Source organism: Panthera pardus, unplaced genomic scaffold (assembly GCF_024362965.1).
Source record: "Panthera pardus isolate Hobbes unplaced genomic scaffold, ASM2436296v1 HiC_scaffold_7, whole genome shotgun sequence".
Lineage (NCBI taxonomy): Eukaryota > Metazoa > Chordata > Mammalia > Carnivora > Felidae > Panthera > Panthera pardus.
The window spans coordinates 39641722-39661211 of NW_026527002.1; the positions used below are offsets into that span (position 1 = coordinate 39641722).

Consider the following 19490-nt stretch of genomic DNA (forward strand, 5'->3'; position numbering starts at 1 on the left):
TAAATTATTGACAGTGTGATAAAGGGAAAAATGTCTCCAAAAGAATGTCACAAAGGCCTTGGCACATTAGAGGGAAGCACGCAGTGTGTTTTTGATGGGGGGAAGAAGGCGCTCCTATTTGAAAATCTGGTTCTATTTGGGATTCACGTGCTGCCTGATGAGTAGATTATCAAAGCTCTGCTCTGTACTTACCCCCTACATCATCTGTTTTCGCTTTTAGTTGCTTTAATCTTCTGTCCTGTTCACTTGTGTGACTGTCTACCCAGAAGAGAAGCGAGGGATTTGCTGACTGTGGAGACAGTGACTGTAAGTGTTTCAAGAGACTATGAGCCTTGAAAACCAGAGAAGCAATGAGCAAGCTAGCGTTTATTTGAAAGGTAAACATTAAATCCAGGTACAGAAACAACACACAATTTATTACCCTATTGATCACCAAGAGACTAATGCCTTCCCCTTTCCTAAAGACATTTATCCAATAAGCTTTGTACACACCACAGCAACAATCTGTAACCCACTTACGGAAGTGTCACGACTACAGCATTAATTACTAGCGGTATGTGGCTTGGAAATGGTTTCCTGGTGAAGTGGCTTGTATAGCTCACAGCCTGGCATAAAACCACATTCCAGTCTTTTCCACCTCCAACCTGAGGCCATTCTCCAGCTCTGAAAGAGAAAGAAGATAGAATATTCTCAGCGTTCCTTCCTTTCTTTTCTCAGCACACAGTACGCACCTCCAGGTAAACACTCTAATCTGCCCTGACAGAAATCCACCATTTCTGAGCAACTACTTCGTGCCAGGAAATTTATATAATTTTTTGAATCTTTGAATGACTTAATGACATGTTAGTCTACGCATTGATAGGTGAGATTCTATGTAAAATGACTCAATAAATTGGTTATATTCAATCAACAGATAAACATCACTTACAAAGAGAAAGCAGCTTTTTAATGGGTATCCCCACCACGCACACACGAAAAAAGGTCGTTCTATTTAATCACGAAGCTTCATAACTAAAGGAGGTTCGCAAACTAAAGACTAAAGAGTAAACAACACAGGTGATAAATAACACGCACCACACCACCAGTGAGCCGTCTCTGTGGGCACCTGTGGGGGAACATTTGTAAACACATTGTATCCCAGCCCCCCCCCCCCCAGGCACACATGTGAAGTGGGTGGACTCTTCTCTCCATCTTTGTCAAAAACATTTTATTAAACACCTGGTCTAATTACAGAATGCTGTGCTAGGTACTATGGAAGTTTTAAGGCTTAGCGCAATTGTGTGAGAACACAAGACGGTCTCATTTTGGATCAAGCTATTGCCTCTATTCAATGTGTGTGATAGCTTTTGAGAACACTCTTGGAGATCATAAAAGTATCTAGGCACTCTGCCACCATCTACTTTGGTCTATAGCATGGTGGAAGGAGTGTGAAAACAAGGAAGTGGATAGAGGAGAATCTAGATAGATGATGTTCCAGTCCAGGGAGAAAGAGAATGTAAGAAGACATCAAGGGAAGTGGAAGATTCATCACCATCATCATCATCATCATCTCTAATCTTTATCAGAGTTTACGGTGCATAGGCACAGTGCTAAGTGCTTGATGTGCATTATCTAATTCATTCTCACAATAATTATTTCATTAAGAAACTACTATTTCTCAAATTACCGATGAGAGAGCTGAGGGTTAAAGAAGGTTAATCTAGCTCCAACACGCTGGCAAGTGGCAAAGTCTGGGCTCAGGCTTAGGATGTCCGACTCCAACGCTTGCAGATGTAGTCGTCACATGTCAGGAAGCAGAATGAGAAAAAGAGCACCTGCAATTCATGAAAAGATCAGACATGAACCTGTGCTCCTGATGCTACTGGCATGATAGGGTGGCAGGAGCCACTAGTCAGGATGAGCCTGGTTCCGCTCAGAAGGTGGCTCCCCAGCTAGCCGTTCCTCAGTTGTTATTTGCAGCCAGCCATGCTGGTTGACTCTCCCTCTCTCGAGTTGGCAATACATAGTAATGGGGAAATGATGGGCTATGCAATATGTAATTTTGGAACAAAAACATTTTTTAGCAAACTTTTTACTCCAGTATAACATACATACAGAAAAGCAACCAAATCATGGGTATTTAGTTCAATGAGTTTTTCACAAAGTGAATACACACCTGTGTAACCACACCTATGTAACATATAACCTTTGTCACAGAGAAACAAAGTATTACTGGCCTCTAGTAGCCCCCCTCATCTCCAGTCACTAATTCTCTTAAAGTGTGACCATTAACCTAACTCCCAAAACTATAAATTAGTTTTGCCCATTTTTGAACTTCATAAAAATGGAATCACATTTTTTTTTGTTTTTTTTTTTTTAACGTTTATTTATTTTTGAGACAGAGAGAGACAGAGCATGAACAGGGGAGGGTCAGAGAGAGGGAGACACAGAATCGGAAGCAGGCTCCAGGCTCTGAGCTGTCAGCACAGAGCCCGACACAGGGCTTGAACTCACTGACCGCAAGATCATGACCTGAGCCGAAGTCGGCCGCTTAACCGACTGAGCCACCCAGGTGCCCCAGAATCACATTTTGTATACACACACACACACACACACACACACACACATATACATATATACATATAGTGACTGGCTTCTTTATTTCAATATTTTGTTTGAAAGATTTATTTGTGCTATAGCAACTAATAATAGCTTATTCTACGTGATGTATAAGACCCATTGTACAAGTAGACCATAATTGTTTTATTCAATACACTGTTGATGAATATGTGTGTTATTTACAATGTTGGGTGCAGACTAGAGAGAAGTCTTAAAGCTGTCCAAGGTGGGCAGTTGACTCCTGTCCATGCGGATACTGTTGCTCCTGGTTCTCAGCCCATGGATGGCCCAATTTTGTACCCATAGAGCAACAAAAAAGAAATGAAAATAAGAATTATGAGAGAATGAACTCCATATAAATATGAGAAACAGTGTGAATGTAAGAATTACCAATTATTAGACTAATCTTTGGCAGAGAAAAATTTCAACAGACTTCTCTATCCATGAACATTATGCCAGAAGTAAAAAAAAAAAATGAAGAAATAAGAGAAGTAGAAAAATATACTCTGATCTCCTAAAAATGAAAGTAGGCCAACTAATAAATTACTGAGACATTTTACTTGATTTTTTATTATTCTAGATTAATAACTTGATTGCAATTTAAAAAAAATACATGTTTACTATTAATAATTCAAATCAGTACTCTAAATCACAAATTTGTTAACCACGAATTGTAGACAATTACACAAAACAATATCACTACCCCGAAATAATGATTGTTAACATTGGATGATCATATGGACCAAAGGAAGAATGGAAAATCAGAAAAAAATATTTTTGTTACATGCGATGAAATTATATATGCTACTTTTAAATTAAAAAATTATTAAAATTAGGGATGCCTGGGGCACCTGGGTGGCTCAGTCAGTTAAGTGTCTGACTTCAGCTCAGGTCACGATCTCACAGTTTGTGAGTTCCAGCCCCGCGTCCGGCTCTGTGCCGACAGCTCAGAGCCTGGATCCTGCCTCAGACTCTGGGTCTCCCTCTCTCTGCCCCTCTACTATTCATGCTCTCTCTCTTTCTCTCTCACTTTCTTTCTCCCTCTTTCTCTCTCTCTTTCAAAAATAAACATTAAAAATTTTTTTGTTAATTATTAAAATTAAGGGAGTCTGGGTGGCTCAGTCTGTTGAGCATCCGACTCTTGATTTCAGCTCAGGTCGTGATTCCAGGGTCACGAGATGGACCCCCACATTGTCCACACTGAGCGTGGAGCCTGCTTAAGATTCTCTCTCTGTCACTCTGTCCCTCCCCTACTTGCACATGTGCTCTGTCTCTCAAATTTAAAAAAATTATTAAAATTAATTTTACATGATTAAATTGAAAAAGTGAAGCTAAAGTGACTATTAAAGTAATGCTTAAATTTAAATAAAAATGTTAATCACAAGGAAAACTACTTTTCAGAAGTCCTTATATGCTTTCAAAAAAGAAGATTATGAAAATCATCAAGCTATGAGGATAATTCTTTTTACTTGCACATCACATTTTAGCTGCTTCCTATGACATATGTGAAGCTAACAGTCTTAGACTTTCTCCCCCCTTCACCACTTCCTGATTTGGGATAGTTGGAGTATTATTTTGATACTAATAATTTTACACTTTTAATAACTTTAATAATTATATATTATATATTGTTATAGATAATTATTAGGAATTATTTTAATAATTTATACTTTAGTCTCTAATAATTATGAAGTTACAGCTCTTTTTTTTTAATGTTTACTTTTTGGGAGAGAGAGACAGAGCATGAGCAGGAGAGAGGCAGAGAGAGAGGGAGACACAGAATCTGAAGCAGGCTCCAGGCTCTGAGTTGTCAGCACAGAGCCGGACGCAAGGGCTTGAACCCACAAACTGTGGGACCATGATCTGACCCTAAGTCAGATGCTTAACCGAATGAGCCACCCAGGTGCCCCTAAAGTTACAGTTCTTTAGCCAGTTTTGACATTTATGGATTCTTTTTAAATTTTTTTTCTTTTGTGTGATATAAATATATGTAGGTTTCTTCCTATTTTTTTTTCAAGAGGAGATCACTGTTTCTCTTTTGCTGAGGCCATGTTCATTACAGAATCTCTACCTATTGCCTTTATACTTAGATTATGTCTTGGCTAGTATTCTTTGGTCACACTTTATTTTTCCTCAAACTGTTTAAACATTGCTCCCTCACAGTCTAACACTGACTGTTGTGGGGAAATTCAAAATCAGTCTGATCTCCCCAGCCCCCCCCCCCCCACTTAGTTCATGACTTTTTATGGATATTTACAACATTATTTCCCTATATTTGTCATTCATTTTAATTAACCAGGACGTAGTTCTGTGTGATTTTTCAGAGTTCCTGAGATGCAGAGGAGTTCTCACTGTGTAGATTCAATGCATCTCTTCATCTCAAGGAATTGTCTTTCATTCTAACTTTGTATAATTCTTATGTTCTGCTGGGCTATTTATTCCAAGGTTATCAATGATAGGTTATATTGAAGTCTCCTTTCTCATCATATCTTTCAAATCTACTGTTATTTCTTTGTTCCCTTTACCTTTTTCCTTTGTAGTCACTGTCATGATCCTAAAAGTTAGCTAGTAAATTGAATTTTTTTGTAAAATGAATCAATTTGTCTTTCTTTCTTTCTTTCTTTCTTTCTTTCTTTCTTTCTTTCTCTTTCTCTCTTTCTTTCATGTCTTTGCTTTTCTCTTTCATTTCATAAATCGGCTTTCAATTTGCTTTCTTGCCTCTTCCATGTCCTTCTCATTTCATTGCAATGTTTTACTGATTTTGTCTTTGAACTCTCATTGTATTTCATAGGATGAAGCATATTATGTTCCTTTTCCTTTTCTTCATAACCAATATCCTAACATTGCAGGGTCTTCATGCTATATATATTATGTTCTTTCCATACTTAACATGAGAAAACATACTGACCATAAAATTAAAGACTCTCTGTAGGGCTTTGATAGGGATCTCAAAAGTCTAAAAGATACAAATTATATTTTCTCAATAAAACTTCCCTGTTTCCAGACATTTTTGATAGCTGCTATTTGCTGTGACAAAGTATGATAGGACCTTCATGTTTTCTTTCCTATCAATCTCTACCTAGCTAATTATCTTTTCCGCTGAGTTACAAGGGAGGACAAGACTTAAAGTTAATGCGATAGACCCGGCAGTGTGTGTTAGTGTGTGTGTGCATATGCACACTGTAAGATGAAGGAAGGGTGTGATAAAATGTTTATCTGGTCTCTCATTCTCTCTCTCTCTCTCTTTCTCTCCCTCCTTCCCTCTCTCTCTTATACTCTTATACTAAGATTGACTCCACATAGTTTGAGTGTAACCAATTCCAAGAGGGAACAATTTAGGCATTATAATCATTAAACTATTAACGAGCTGTTTCTGTGTCAATTGAAGATTTTCTTGAAATTCTCTTTTGTAAGATCTTGCGCTGAAAACTATTAGTTGGCCGCTATTTGATGCTAAGTTTCACATTACACTTACCCATTCTTCCTTACAGAGAAAACAAAACTTTAAACTAAGAGATTCTTGAAATCTTAAGAAGGAATGGAAGCGGTATTCTAAATTTGACTGTGAAATTACTAACGTAGAGTAACCTTTCCTGGAGAGTGAGACTAATTCTTTATCACAGCCCTCAATAGGTTTTATTTTTAAGGTGCTTAGGATGGCCCCTAAGTCCCATGTCAAATCCCATAATATTCCTTTAACATATTAAGAGATGATGCTTAAAATTCTGAAGTTTCTGTAACTGAAGTTAAAATTCTCCCTACAAATATATATAACTGATAATTTTCAGAGAGTAAGTTTTGGTAAGTGTTGAGGGGGGTGGGCATGTAGAGAATTTGGCACTTGAACTGGAGGAATTGTCTGAGGGTACAAGAACAGCCGGCGCTTGTGTGACAACTGTCGGTTACCTTACAGGTTGGTGGAGGCCCGGCCTTGCTTCCCGGAGAATACTTTTCCCAGCGGCAACTCTGCCGGTGTTGGACATACCCAATCAATGAATTTCAGCTGTCACCGCGATCGACACGGATCACTGAACAATTGACTAGACTGTGATGATCAGTATTGATTGTGAATGTGTCTGAAATTAAAATATTGGATACACTATAGACTATTCATTTTGTGAACGTGGAATACAGGCATTGAACCATGAGTCTTTAATTCCCATGCTGGTCACCTCATCTTATACGACCAAGACATTCATTCTCCTCCATTTTTGCTTCTAAGAGAAGGAGAAATTTAAGTGGTTTCATCAGAGATACAGGTAAGCACCTGAGATTTCTTCAGCATTTTTTAGAAGGGAAAGAAAAATATACTCTAAAAAATCACAACATGTAATGATCATTCCTATTGACGTACTATAGAGATATACCTTCGATCCCCTGTGTAAATTCTGTGAATATAAGGACAGTATTAATTCATTTACTCAACTCATAATTAAGCAGGCATCATGATGTGTCAGGCACTTTCTGCATACAGAGATTCAGGCACTTTTCTAGATGCAGCAATACAATAACTCCATGCCTTCTGTTGCTCCTATAGTCTGGTGGGGTGGGGGTAGGGGGGCAAACTTGATAAAACAACCGCATCAGTAAATGTAAACTTTAGAGGAGCGTAAGTACATTTTCAGTGAGGTGTCTGGCACCGTGAGTGCGGAATGGAGGAAGGAGATAAATGAGGCAGGCAGGGTGAGGTTTGCTGAGGCAACGATCATTAGCTGACACATGATATTAGAGTAGGGTTTCACTTGAGAAAAGTAATTAACTATGCAAAGAGAAGGGCACGGCTGAAGATGCAAGAATAATCCAAGCAGAGAGAAAAGTGTTTTTGCAGCTGAAATGGCACAGTATTTTAAATTTGGACAAGGTGAGGGTGGCTAAGGGTAAAGAGCAAGAGCAAGTAAGATGAGACATGAAGCTGGAGGGAGAGGCGGGCACAAACAAATGCAGAGGCTTAGAGTAGAATGACATATGCTCCCGTGAGTCTAAGACAGTCCCTCTGACGCCTGCTGTCCAGTGTAATTAATAATAACATACCCTTTCAATCCTAAATGCAGTCCAGTGTGCCAAGGAAGGGACATGATCATCCTGCTCAAAGGCCTTATTAGGGATTTTGGTCTTTATCTTAACTCCTAACAATGGAGAAATAATTAAAATGTTTAAGCAAGTAAGAGACGTGATTACATTTCAGGCCTGAAAAGATCATTGCATAAGGTGTACAAGAAGTTGATGTGGGCAAGAAGGGATACAGGGAGTCCAGGTTAAGAGGCTGTTGCAGGAGTTGGGGAAAGGATGGCAGTAATATGAAGAAGGTAATGCGAGAGGAAAGAGAATGACTTGATAGCTTTTTTTGCTTTCATTGTCCCAGATTTGGTCCCAAATGGAATTCCCGTACAAATACAGGCATTGATTATTTGGTGCTTTAGAGGTCCCAGGATGCATTATGCAATTCACTAACAAATTCAGAATGTTCGGGTGCTTGGGGGTTGGTGACGCTCAATGATTAGTTCACTTCTGGCAAACGGTGCACACATAAGGGAAATAATTCAGGGGGCACCCATCTTCCTTCTCTCATTGTAGACATAGACCATGAAGAATGCTGGGAATATTAAGACTGAAGCTTCTGGATTTGCTCCCCAAAACATTTTATAATTCCTTGGCTTCAAGATGCTGTAGAAGAAACTTTGATAAACACAATGCAGTTGAGACCACATTGTGCCTAAGCGTATCCAAATATCTCTCTCATTGCAGCAGGAGATAGGGAAGAAAGGTTTTCTAGAGGAAACCCTGGGTATCCTTAGAGGCCCTGTAACAATTCACTGTGGAAGTGAGTGACAATAATAAAAAAAAATTAGGGGTACCTGGGCGTCTCAGTTGTTTAAGCATCTGCGTTTTGATCTCAGCTCAGGTCTTGACTCAGGGTCACGAGTTCAAGCCCTGTGTTGGGCTTCACACTGGGCATGAAGTCTACTTAAAAAAAAAAAAGAAAGAAAGAAAGAAAAACTAAAGTCCTTCATCCAGTCAATCACTCAACTATCAACTATTAAATGTCTATTTTGCCACAAAGTTTTCTCGGCTGTGGAATTATAGCTATAGATATGAAAAATATGGTCCCTGTCCTCCTGGCATTTACCCTCAAACAAGACATAAGCAAGACTAAATGAAGGTATATATATATATATATATATATATATATATAGTCATGTATATATGTATACATATATATATATATATTTGAATATATTTGAATTCCTGAGATTTATGACTAATGTTAATAAATCAGGGTAATCTGACTTGAAGGAAGGTACTGCAGATAATGTGGTAAGAGAGAGCTCTTATTGGAAGTGCTATTTGAGCTTAACCCTGGATGAAAGAAGAAGACGGTCATTTGGACCTAGTGAGAAGAGTCCAGAACAAAAGGAAAGCTAAAATGTCTGAGGGGTAGTGACAGGTGGAGGATTGCTATGCAATGAGGTTGGAAGGGTAGGAGGTAGGAACCAGGTGTTGTAAGGCTTTATGGGCTGCAGGAATTTGGGGTTTGCTCCAAATTGCAATGGAAACCATTGGAGAGTTTCAGGCAGAAGAACTTCATGATGTAAATTAAAAAAAAAAAAAATCTCTGACTTCTGTTTTAAAAGGCCACGGTCGAGTGCCAATAATCATGAGTTCAGTTTGTGGTTTGTTACAGTAGACCATTTGAGAGGTGATTATGTCTGGATTAGGATGTTGGAAGTGAGTACATTTGTGACATGTTTTGAGTTAAAAATGAAAGACTTTGCTGAGAGACTCAATGTATGGGTTAAGAGAAAGGAAAAGTCAACTTTTCCCTTCAAGAAAGTGGATGGATGATGATGCAATTTGTTGATACAGGGGAAAATGGAGGAGAAAAAACATTTGGGATGACAGGAATCAAGGGTTACATTTTTGGCATGTTATTTGGAGAGACCACCTAAGTTGGTAGTTGGATATGAGTCTGTAGTGATTACCAGGTGCTGTAGATGCTTGTTGAATATGGTCATTTGGTGGTCATTAGCCTATATATGTTATATACGATTATATATGTTATTATTACATTATTGGAGGAGATCACTTGGAAAAGACTAGTCAATTGGAGCTCAGTTGGAGGAGACCAAGATCAGATTGCTTTATATAATAAGTGGACCACAGCAGGTGTGGGGAAAAAGAGAAAAGAACCAAGGTGAAGGAAAGAAAGAGTAGTTTAAAGAAGGCTGTTTAAGGAGAATTATGAAAGATTAGGGCAGCTGCCCTATGGGGTTTTTGACATTGGGAAGAAAAAGAAAGATGATTTTTTTTTCTGTCTAAACTCCTCCAAAGTGCTTTCAAGAGATTCTCAGAGAATATATTCATGATTTTTCAGAGATTTTGTGTGGATTCATATTTATTTTCCTCTTAAACATATGACAAAATAGACACTGGTCTCAAGGTAACTAAGTTATATCTTAGTTGCTCATCTATTATTTCATTTAATTCATGCAACAACCCCATGCAGGAGATCCACTTCACACATCAACATAAAATTAAATCATTTGTTGGATTTTAATTTGCTATACTCAAGAGATTATTATTATTTTTTTTAACCTCAAAACTATCCAGGAGCTAAAAAAAAAAAATCACAGGTTTAGTTTTGAAAGATTATTTGTCCCATTTTTATTTATCCAGAGAAAACAAAAAGAGAACTGGAGGGCAGAGGTGCCTGGCTTTTCTGCTCATCTTTGACTTGAAGGACAGGGACCCTCATAGATCACACATTCAATGAAAACAATCTGAGCAGCTATCCAGGATTCCTAGGCAGAACTGTGAAGTCAGAATGCTTCCCGTAACATGTCCAGGAGCAGAGCCTCTTAGAAGCTGCTATCTCTTTAGGTGGCTGTTCAGGGTTTCCATTTGCTAAAATAAATGTAATATATGTTGGACTCTTGTATCAATAGGATCTTGGGTTGAATGGGCTGTCTGTCCGTCAACTATTAACAGAGCCTCCAAATCCCTCACTCAGTGCTTAAGATTTCCTGCCTTGAGAAGTGGTTTTTACTTAGTACTTCAAACATCTTTTCTTTCTAAGGACCATCTTAGTCCACAGTGTATACTCATCACACTGGCTAATGCCCTTTTCTGCCATCGTCGTATATAATTTATAAGATAAGCTTAATATACATTCTGACTATTATAAATGACATTTTACTTAATAATTTTCATTATACTCCAGATTCATAAATATTTTATAGCACAGTGGCACCAGAAATGGGATCACTGAAAGTGTTTAAGTAGATATGTTTCACCTTCAGAAAATTGAGGCTTTCCTCACAAACTTCTCTCTGCCACCCAAATGTCGTAAAAGTTGTCCAAAGTCACAGCTAAGAAATTGCAGTCAGGATTAAAACTCAGACATTTCTGATTCCAGAATCCTTGTTTTCAAACTTCCTATCATAGTAAATACTCACTACATATTAGTCCATTTCTAGTATGCACTAAGTAAATATTTGTGAGTAAAATAAATATTCAGAGAGTCTGGATTATAGTTATATATGTATAGTATACATACTGTTCTTTGAGGAAAAATTAAAGTTTATGAATATTATTGGTTTAATCACCTCTACTATGGAATTAAATATATTCTGTTACCCAGAACATGCCATCAATAAATAAAAAAACAACTCCATAATATTGCAGAAATTTTAGAATGCTAAATCATGCTACGTTATTTTAAACACACGTTACTTTTGTGCTAAGCTTGTTTCCAGAAGAAGTGAAAATAATCATTAGGACTTAGTCATCTAGTCTAATACTCCCACGCACCTATACTTTTTGTCAAATAACATTGCTGAAAGTGACTTGCCCATAGTCTCATAGTTAACGCCAAAATGAGAACCGAAGCTCAAATGTTCTGACTTTAGTTTGTCCCCTCTATTACACAACACATTTTAATCATTGTCATTGCCCACGTTTACTTTCTCGTTGTGATATCTGAGATATTTGAAAACAGAAGTGAAGTATATGAGTTTATTTATCATCCATATGCCGTCTTTGTATATCTCCACTGCGCCCACCCCTGCATGATTTATAAGCCATTTTCTACACTTTAGAAAACCTATTTTTGTCAAGAACATATGCAAATTGGGTGCCGGAGAGTTTCTACCTTCGAGGCTGTTAGGTTAACTGGTTCCACAAACGTGCTAAACAAGAAGAAAAAATGGACAAAACAATTTCCATCGGCAATGCAGAACGTTCTCAATATTATTGTTTAATCAACCGGCAACTTAAATCTGGCATTATGTAAAGCATCACAATCCTGGTACACATTTGGGCGGGTCAGGGGGAATCACATCAAAAATCGTCCTGACTTATGCTGATGTGTTTTCTGCAGTCCGCAGGACAATGGTCATTGGGAAATTTTCTTTTGCCTTTTCATATTGAACAGTACATTGATATATCATGTGTTTCCATATAGTGTTGTTATGACTGTGACAGATTTCTGAACAATTTTCATTACCAATTACTCTGAACCTCAAGTGATCTGAGGAAATCATTTTATTGTAGGCTAAGACATTTTTTTTCAACGTGAAAGTAAAAAGGAATTACTTTGACACAGTGGAATGCAATAAAGCAATTTGTGATCAGTTCGAATAAGATGAGTGAGAAAGAAAGTCTTTGGCACTGGGAGTGTCTGCCTCTTGCTTTGATATCTTTTCTAATGCTGCAGAAGCAAGTTGGGTCATTTCTCCTCCTCCCAGGCTGTTCACTTACCATCTGTCAATGTTGAAAAAATACAAAGAACACTGTATAATTATTTTCCTTATGAAAAACATGAATGCAAACTTTCTCAGAGCTAAAACTTTTTTAGAGCAGGATAATCAGCTGCAAACTCTGCTTCTCAAATATCTATCTAATACTCTCTGAATATCTTAGTACTCATTTATCCCAATAGCACCTTATCAAGAACAAAACAGCATACATCCATAAAGTGAAGTATCAAACAGGTGTTGAAAAAATGAGAATGTCCACTCTACTTTGTTAAATAAGAAAAACGAGTCAGAGAAGAAAATGTTATACCATTCAGTAAATATTTACAATACCATTTCTGTAAACACACACACACACACACACACACACATACACACACACACACACACAAACACGCTAAATCATTTAGGGAATAGGAATGCATTTATTTCACAACAACAGAGGCAGAAAGAAACATCCTGTATCTTTATTTTTCTGTCTCTCCTGCCCGGTAGAAAGTTTAATCTCAAAAATGCTTTTGAGTGTTTCTCTTCTTTCCTAAGGTTATACAAGAGTCCTGGATGCTTAAAAGTCATGAAATTTTAGGAATAACCTGTTTTTGCTTCTATCATGACCACGAATGAAACGAACCTTGCCCAAACCTGGATGGCATTTTGGAAAGTGAGGATGGCTTTGTTGCACATAGAATCCACTTCTTCCAAGTCTACTCAGCCATCAGGAAATCCAGTAGGCCCTCAACACCTGGGCCCTTCCAGCTCCTTTCCATTTCCTTGACAAGTCTATCCTACATGACTTCTGCCATCTCTGAAGCACTGTGTGGAACTGGGTACAGGACTCTAGCAACTACTTATTCTAACACCTTTTCCCTTCTTCAGTTTTGTGGGATCAACCCTTCTTTTTAGGGCCTTACCATTCACTTCTTATCCAATCCCACTGAGCCCTTCCTCTCCCTTCACCCCCATAAGAGAGCTTTATTATCTCCTAGGAAACAATGAAATCTAGGTCTGGAAGATAAGAATATCCCTCTTAAATACAAGGCAACACATACACTCAGACATACACATGATTATTCACTGCACAAATATGTATAGCGGCAAAATATTGCAAATACCCTAAATTCTTAATGGAAGATGGATTAAATAAACTGGAAAAACTCACACAATGGAATAAGCTATACAAAACTAAAAGCTGATCTTGTGAAGTGATAAGAAGTGATTTCAAGGACATACTATTAAGTGAAGAAAGAAAGATGAATATGAGCACACATAGAAACATGAAGAAATAGAACTATATATTGCGAATGGGTAGATGCTGCTAATTTTTACCAAGGAAACACCGCCTAAAACTAGACAGTTTAAACCATACAACAATGATAATTATTACAATAGAAGTAGTTAAGAAGATGGTAGATGGTATGAAATAGGAATAAGATGTTTGTTATATTCTTAAATATAGTTATAAGACTTGAGCCATACATGTTTAAATTAAAATGATTAAATCAAAAAGGCTGTAAAATTCTAATCCTAAAATTAAATACAAGTGGAAATAAAACCAAAATTTAATCAAATTCGTAGTTTAACCACACAGAAAAAGTAATCAAATTACTTGTAAACATAGCACCTTCACTGTAAAATTTTAGCAGATATAGTCTAAAAACTAAATAACTGCAAAGAAATTTAAACTTTACATAGTGTGTTTGCTGCTGGTATTATTGTTAAAGTAATAACCTAAGCTTTTTTCATTACTATAGAACACATGCGTAAATAGAACGTCGTATTTTGGGATCAAGGTTCTTACTAAGGGAAAAAAGATGTAAATATGGAGTGGGGAGAAGATAAAGAACTCTGTGGTGATAAATTTAAATTGGTGGCACCCATATGAACCACATGATGTTTTTAAAGATATATATGCCAGCTGTCCTTCAAACAATCTAGAAGAAATGGCATCCCAGTAGCATTGAGGACACCTAGTACCAAAATCTTGATTTCTAAATACTATCTCTAGAAGAAAACAAAACTCCTTGGAGAGAAGATTGATGCTAAGTATAGGAAGAGAAAATACAAGGTAAGCCTGGAAAATTCTGCCCTGAACTGTCCAAACAATAATGGAGACATGTCTAAAAGACAAAAGCCAGCTTGATGGGCTTGGCTGGCCAAACTACATACAATTTGAGCATCAAAAAAGAATAATGATGTGTTAGGCTGTAATACACTGAGGAAAAAAAAAATCCATGAGACCATAATAATACTTAAAGCAAAAGGATGAGAGAGAAGGTAAAGCTTTTATTTATGTAAGAATGACAAGTAATAAACTTAGAAGGAATTTAAAAATTAGAAAATAGTGCTTTTGCTCACACTCCAAGATTGGGACATTATTGAGAGACAGGCTATTCACATAATTTCAAAGTCGTATACTACAGCATACTTCTTGGTTGCAAAGAGAGAGCTGGGAGATATGCCTTTAACCTAATAATCCCAGTTAACATTATCAACAACGAGACAGACAGACTTTACGCCTCTGATGTGATAGAATGTAAAGTCCAAGAAAGAACCTCTATAATATTCTTGCCCAAATATCTAACTTGAATCTAGGAATGAGGAAGCTATTTTGCTCATCTAGATTTGAAGACATTCGACATATCAGTTAATTCCTCAAAAATAGTATGTCATAAAAGACAAAAGGCAAGGGGGCCGTGTTATATTAGAAAGAGTAAAAACACATGACAGACAAATGCCACATGTGATCCTTAATTGGATTCTGATTTCAGGCTGGGGAGTGGAGAAGCGTCAGCGGAAAGATGTTTGCAGATAGTTGTGTACTAAATAATATTACTCTATCACTGCTAGTTTGGAAGTGTGACGGTGGTTTTGTGTTTATGTAAAAGAATGTCCTTGCTTCGGGGGGTTTATGTTGAGGTATAAAGAGGTTAAGAGCCATAATGTCTGCCGGTCTGCAACTTACTTTCAAATATTTCAGCAAAGTAATTGTGTTTGAAAGAGATAAAGCAAATGTGGCAAAAAGCTAACAGTTGGTGAATTCAGGTGAGTGTTATACGGGTATGCATTGTACTTTTCTTCGGGCTTAAAATTTTTGAAGAGGTGCCTGGGTGGCTCAGTCAGTTAAGCGTCCTACTTCTGCTCAGGTCATGATCTCATGGTTGGTGGGTTCAAGCCCCACCTGGGTTCTGGGCTGACAGCTCAGAGCCTGGAGTCTGCTTTGGATTTGTGTCTGCCCCCCTCTCTCTGCCCCTCCCCTGCTGTGCTCTCTCTCTTTCTCTCAAAAACAAATAAATAAACATTGAAAGTTGTTGAAAATAAAAATTTTGAAAAAATAGTTTTAAAGAGATGGTAAATGTAAGACAAAAACTAAAGCTAAAATTCTAAATTTTGGAAATAAAGATAGGAAGACTCCATTGTTTTGGGGTTGGAGGCAATAGTGAGTTAGAGGGGTCAGATGGAGAAAATTGCCTCTCATACTATTATCATCCTACAGCTGAATGTTATATATAGCTAATTTCTCTATGAGGTTATTCTGGTTATTAATTAATAAGTATAGGAAAAAATCTACTGAAGCATATAAACCAAACCACAAATACATAATGGATGAGAGAGAGTTTGTATTTGGGGTGGAGTGAATATGGAATTCTTCCACTAGCTAAATCACAGGTTGGCAACCACAGTGAAGCCAAATCTGGCCACTGACCTAAGTCATACATTTGTATATTTGAAGGTTTTTTTTTTAATCCAATATATTTTAGTTTTTCAGTCAGAAGAATAAAAATCAGAAAGAACTAATTAGTATGGTATGCTCAATGACTAGCTTTTCCCGACTTTGCTTCCAAATGAAGGATACGGGTTGACTTTCTAAAAAGAGGGAATGCATAAATAAAATAAACATAAATAAGGAAAAACTAGAATATTCATTTAAATTAATACATTAGGATAGATGGGCGAAGTGTGTGATAAGACTTATTTTACATTACGCAGTACTTATAAAAAGATATGAGCTTCCTTTTCCAGGAATCATAAAACACATTTGCTGAATCATTCGCCAATTCCACTGGCGCCTCTGGAGAAATGTGTCAGGTATTTTGGAGTTTTCTAAATTCAGGTTCAGAAAGGTTAAGTAGCTTGCCAAGCAGCACAGCACAGCTCAGCAAATTACTGGAAAGGAAAAGAGGGAACTCAGTGCTTGAATCTTTGTTGAACCCACCCAGAAAAGAGTCAAGAATTTTCTCTGGGACCTTTCCATGAACTAGAACTCTTTGTATTTTAGAAGGAAAGGGAAAAACACCAGCTACCACCTAGAAAATGTGTGTTATTGACTAGCTTTACAGGATTAGCTCTACCTACTTGAAGGTTACTCAACCCCCCTGTTGGTAATGTTGTATTTAAAAAGCTTTTAGGACTCAAATCAAGGAAATAAAAGCTATCCTGTTCTTATAATTCAGTGTGTCATCATTTTGATAAGAAGCAGCCAACAGATTCTCTCCTTTTACTATCGGCAATTTCTGTCTTAAAGAAACAAAGACCAAAGTGAGAAGACTTGAGTCTGTTTCCGTACTTCTCTTGGGTGAACTGAACTGGAAGTATTGGCAATGGCCACTGCCTCACTGCCTCCCTCCACGCACACAGCTCCCATCCTCCCATCCCTGGCAGGCATGGGAAAGAGGAAAAGCCAAACACTGTGCTTTTTTTTTAATCTAACCTCAGCCTGATTTTATAAAGAGCTCTGGAACATGAATTGTACCGCACAGCTTGTCCTGCTCAAACACAAGATAGCTGACTCTCACATCAGCTGGTCACCAGCTATGGGCCACCGCTGGTAGGGCGGCATATCCTTCTAGAAATGCCAAGCAAGGTGGCTTCTACTGGGTGGGGTGGCTCCCATAAGCCAATGGCAATCCTCTAAGAGGCAACCGTAAGCTGTTATTAGCAGCTGAAACATAGTTGCACTGTCCTAGTGAAGAAGGTCTATTCAGGACGTCAATAGCACCTATACCAAGAGTCAAATAGCCAGTAATCATAAAGTATGTTTATGTTCATTACTCACAAAAATGAAAATTAAAGCCCAGTGAGGTCACATGTTCCATGTATAAGCGAAACCAATGCATATTCTGCAATCAATAGGTGTAAGGTTCTATAAATCAGATCTATAGATCTGATTTTCTATAGATCCCGTCGATAATTGTTCATATCTATCTATCTTTTCTGCTTTGGTTTTTCCTTGTTCTATCAATTACCAAGAGAGGATCATTAACATCATCAGTTATGATTGGATGCTTTTTCTATTTGGCTTGTTGTCTCTGTCATTTTGGCTTCCTGTACCTTGAAGTTGTGAGACACACACATTCAGGCCTGTATGTTCTCAGTGAATAGACCTTTTGATCGTTGTGACATATTTTTCTTTATCTCCAGCATAAAGAAAGTTTACTTTGTGTGATATTAATTGGTTCATCATTTAATCATGTTTCCACAATTTTATTAAAAGAGAGAAAGGCCAAAAAGAAAAGAAATTCTTTGGCTTTTTCTCCATGTGTGTTGGCTACCTACAGAGGATTATCTATACCATGCTGACCTTGTACAAATCACCGATCTCAACATTTCACCTGAAGAAACTCACAGAGGCATTAAATAAGAACCCATCAGTCCACTTTCTAGAAACCACGGTACATGTGCTCACTTAGAATTTGAGTCTGTTCTAAGTTCTTTTTATGTATACAGTATCCCAGACTTTATTTATTCTTCATGGTTTAGACTGGATCCTGAAACATCTTCATCTGAATACACAGTCTCAAAACTCATAATTCAAAATAAGATAGTCATAAGATTAGCATTTCTTGCTTTTAGAAAACTAGGCTTTTGGGGGAAGAAAGTGAGGGTGGGAAGGCACGCCCTCCGAGTCTCAGCCATGTCCTATACAATATAAACAAATGTAAGCCTCGATGGATTATTTCCATTTTCTGTAAAATAGTTTTTTATAAAAAGCTTCATCATGTTCAAACTTGTTACACTGGCCAGGCACACATCCAGGTTTCCTAATGATGACAGGGCTTGTGTCCTCCTTTTAAGTACTTTCGAGTTGTTATAAAACTGTAAAAAGAATAGAGAGATTTCTAAAAGCAAATTTATGTGGCACAATAATTCTGGGGTGTGTTGTTTTTGAAAAATAATGTTGCTTTGACAGCATTTTAATGCTGTTTTTGCTCTGACAACTTTATTTACAATAGATTTGACTTTGTACACTTTTATATTTGTCAAAATCAAACCCTGAATCAGAACCTGGGTTTATCCAGGTTCCTTCAAAACTGCACTAGACGCATTCCTCATTAGGCATCTGTTTATTCCAAAACACACACAGACACAGGGGATAGAATTAGATAACACTTTTTTGGCTTACTAAATGGGTTAGACTTAGTAAATATGGTACTCGCTTTTCAACTGATTCTGCCATCTGTCAGCAAACTTATTGTTTTTAGCAGGGGTTTTTCTTGTGATAATTTACAAGTTGTTTTTCTTCTTTTGTTCTTTTCATGAAGATACATGTCCTTAAAATTTAAGGGGAAATAACGCATAAAAGAAAGGCATCCACAAAACAGAAACAGCAGAGACCAAATGGTTGCTGGGGAGTTAAAAGGTGCATGAAATTTTACCACCAAAATTTTCTTTCTTCTTTTTTTTTTTTTTTTCCTTGCAATGAAGACGGAAAGAGAGTGAGACTCTGTATCCTGCAGGTGACTTCTCAGTCCCAGCTCTGGGGAGGGAATGCATCCGTACAAGAGAAACAGCACACAGTGGAAGGAATTCATTTCTCAGGAAAAGGTACAGAACAGGGACTCCGGGAGCTGAGGAGTGTCCAATAAAGCCATCTAGTTCTGAATTCTGCCCTCTGCCAGGATCATAGTAGCTACCTTTTGCACCGTGCTTGTTCCATAGATCCTAGTAGGGTTTATTGTATTTTGTATCTGGCACTAACTGCATACCCTCGGGAAGCTACTTAGCCTCCCTAAGCCTCAGTCGCCCTGAGAAACAAGCAAAGAGCGTAGCGTGTCTAGTAAGGTGCCTGATTTTCATTATTATTGGTCAGAGCTAATTTTACACATTTTCTTTTGAAGAGAGTGAGCTCCTTGAGAGAAGGAC

The 19490-nt window shown here is 37.6% G+C and overlaps 1 long non-coding RNA gene across 1 annotated transcript; it reads right to left on the reverse strand.

The window, feature by feature from the left end:
* Positions 1-348: 348 nt before the first annotated feature.
* Positions 349-1910, reverse strand: LOC109269541 (uncharacterized). The gene is made up of 2 exons (XR_002081135.2): positions 1667-1910; positions 349-663 (listed from the first exon to the last, which is right to left on the reverse strand). It is a non-coding gene; the product is annotated as an uncharacterized LOC109269541 (long non-coding RNA).
* Positions 1911-19490: the final 17580 nt, after the last annotated feature.